Source organism: Octopus bimaculoides, chromosome 9, assembly GCF_001194135.2.
Source record: "Octopus bimaculoides isolate UCB-OBI-ISO-001 chromosome 9, ASM119413v2, whole genome shotgun sequence".
Taxonomy (NCBI): domain Eukaryota; kingdom Metazoa; phylum Mollusca; class Cephalopoda; order Octopoda; family Octopodidae; genus Octopus; species Octopus bimaculoides.
The window spans coordinates 69,072,786-69,075,676 of NC_068989.1; the positions used below are offsets into that span (position 1 = coordinate 69,072,786).

The window sequence follows — 2,891 nt, forward strand, 5'->3', positions numbered from 1 at the left end:
TACGACTATTTATGTAATTCTTTCAACTATTGGCACAAGCACTAGCGTAGCTAGAGTGTGTACCACCCGAGGCGGCCCTTCCGTTTGCTGTCCTCGGACCCCACAAAAAAAACACATTAAATACACAAGTCATCTGTAAACAGAAAAGATGTTACAACGTTAAAGAGACACGAGTTTTAATGGCAATCGAAATCGTTATTTGACTACAAGCATTATTTTATTTTTACAAGGAAAAAATTGGTAGTTACTCTGAAATTTCGACATCGTAGACATTAGTTACGAGGTTGTAAATTAGGTTTTCCAAACCGTAAAATGTTTTTGTTTTTTTTTTGGTGGTGGGGTTCATCTTGTGAGTGGAGCAATGTGATTGTAAACGAGATGAAATGAAATAATGTATGTATATTTGAGGTATTTGATGAAATATCTTTAAGCAAAATTTAATTGGATGAGCTGGAAATATTTTATATCAAAATACAGCCAAAACTCGCTCAAAAGACATACTACCTTCTTAAAAAATGGAGGGCATATTACATGACATAGGATTAACTCTGTCACAATGAAGTGTCACAGTTGACCTGCATTTTTGTCCGACACGCTAACGATCTTGCAAGCTCGAAGCCTTAATAATTCTTTGTAATCTTTGCACAATGCCAGAAATTTTGAGGAGAGGAGCAAGTCGACTCTGTTGATCAGTACTTAACTGGTACTTTATTTTATCGGGTCTTGAAAAAGAGGAAAGGCAAAGTCGACCTCGGCGAAATTTTATCTCAAAACGGTAAAACCGGAAGAAATGTCGCTAAACATTTTGTCCGGCGTGCTATCGATTCTGTCAGACACTCTCGAAAGCATATTTCCGCAAAATTTCATTTGAAAAATAAGTATACTGGATGGGCAAAAGTCACGCATACAGTGAGGTCAATACGCTCCGGAATTGCCAAAGACATGCTTCAATTTTTCTAGAATTGGATAAAATGAATAAAGCAATGATGAATGCGCACATACTTGTACATGATGAACAAAATGAATAACAACAATAACATAATATAAATAAAACGTCAACTGCTTTGGTGCGTGGCTTTTGGCCCACCGCGTACATTTACTTATCAAAAAGTTATGAAGAAATATAGAGCGGCGGTGGTAGTGGTGGTGGCAACAATATATATAGTTATGCCAATTTTTTCTCTTCTCTCTTCTTCCATATTCGTTTTCTCAGCGTAATCGATGATCCCCCATATATTTTTTCGAAACACACTAGTTTAAACAATCACCAAGTGTTTTAAGACGCGTGGATAAGATTAACTTTCACACAGAAATACATAATTGGCGCGATGATTAATACTTTTTTCTTTTTTTTTTTTACTAATAACAAGAGGCGATTAACAAGTAAATCCTGTTGCAATTTTGTGTTTTTTATCGTTACAACATAAACAAATTGTATCTGGGCGGGACTTCATAAACCCAACCTTTACCGAGTTGTCACGTTTTGGCACACATGTACAAACATATGGTTAGATACCGGTTGAAGAATTCATTATCGTTTCGTAATAATAATAGAGTCGCTTCAGAGTTTCAATGAAAATAGGTTTTTATGTTTTGGTATAAACTGTTACATGAAGGCCGCAGGGGGTATGTATGTGTACCACAGAGAGAGAGAGAGAGAGAGAGAGAGATTTTGCGTGTGTGTGTGTGTGTGTGTGTGTGTGTGTGTGTATGAGAGATAGGGAAAGTTTGTGTGGAGATGTTTTAAACGAACAGAAATAATTATGACAATGTTCATTATCAAATACTTTCGCTTGTAAATTCTGTAACAAGTGCAACTTTTACAAAAGAAAATCCAATTTGATCCAACGTGAGAGCATTTATCTGCTCAGTCGACCTACAAAAAATTAGCATCCAAATCATAACTCACAACCTACAGTATTGAAAGGAAAAAAAAAGGGGGAAGAACATATAGTCAAAGAAACACAAGTACTGAAGTGTACCCCACTCTTCACACCCGCCCTGGTGTTGTTTCCCATAGCTTTCATAAAGAATTAATGTATTTTAATGAAATGTTCCAGAGAAACACTTCAAAAAGCGTAGGTTACGAATTTGTCCGATAAAGTAGTAAAAATCTTTTTCTTTTTTTTCTCTTTTTTAGAGGTTCCAGCTTAACACGCAGTTTAGGAGTTTAATGAAACGAAAGTAAATTGAACGGAGTGGTGAAAATTACGTTCGATAATTTCATGTAAGCAATTTATGTAACATTACCAAATGTATAGAATGTGAAGTGACTATAGAACAACGCCATGGCTTTCCCGTTTGTCCTTTCTGTACGACTCAATAGACGTGCAGAGTTATTGCATTGCTCCTAAGTAACTGAGTTTGTCGACAAACAAGCCATCGAGTCGCCTTTTCAGTGGTAATTTCTTCTTGGGAATTATTGAATGTTGGAACAATGTACCTCAACAACACTTTCTGAAATATTTAAGATATCACTTGAATGTAGTTCATAAGTAGGTGCCTATGGACGCAGCAATATTGAGGGAGTTCTGGTAATAAAATTAAAGGATTTTACCAGTTCTTTTTGCATTCGCGTTTTGAAATTATGGGATGACACTACCGTCATTTCAGGTCAATTTACTTTCATTTTAAAACGAATCAACTGCTTATTAACCAATCTTTGGATAATTTCTTCTACCACACATTCTTAAAATGAATATTTTAAAATGAAATTTCCCAGAAATATGTTTTAGATGTTACAAATTGCGATAATAGGAATAAGATCTGAAAGCAGATGGTTTCTTTTTTTCTTTCTTTTTTTTTTTTTTAGGAACTTTGGATAATCTTCCTGTCGCATTTTCTTTCTCGAAACTTTCATAAAAATATTTATTTTTTTATAAATAAAATTT

The 2,891-nt window shown here is 34.8% G+C and overlaps 1 long non-coding RNA gene across 2 annotated transcripts in view; it reads left to right on the top strand.

Annotated features, from left to right (window-relative positions):
• The window catches only part of LOC106868037 (uncharacterized), a 41,292-nt gene that overhangs the window by 34,949 nt on the left and 3,452 nt on the right, over positions 1-2,891 (top strand). The window contains exon 3 of one of the 2 annotated variants that reach the window (XR_008264913.1): positions 2,141-2,227. The exons of the other annotated variant lie outside the window; for it this stretch is intronic. This is a non-coding gene — a long non-coding RNA (uncharacterized LOC106868037). The remainder of the gene's footprint in view (positions 1-2,140; positions 2,228-2,891) is intronic. 2 annotated transcript variants of the gene reach the window in all.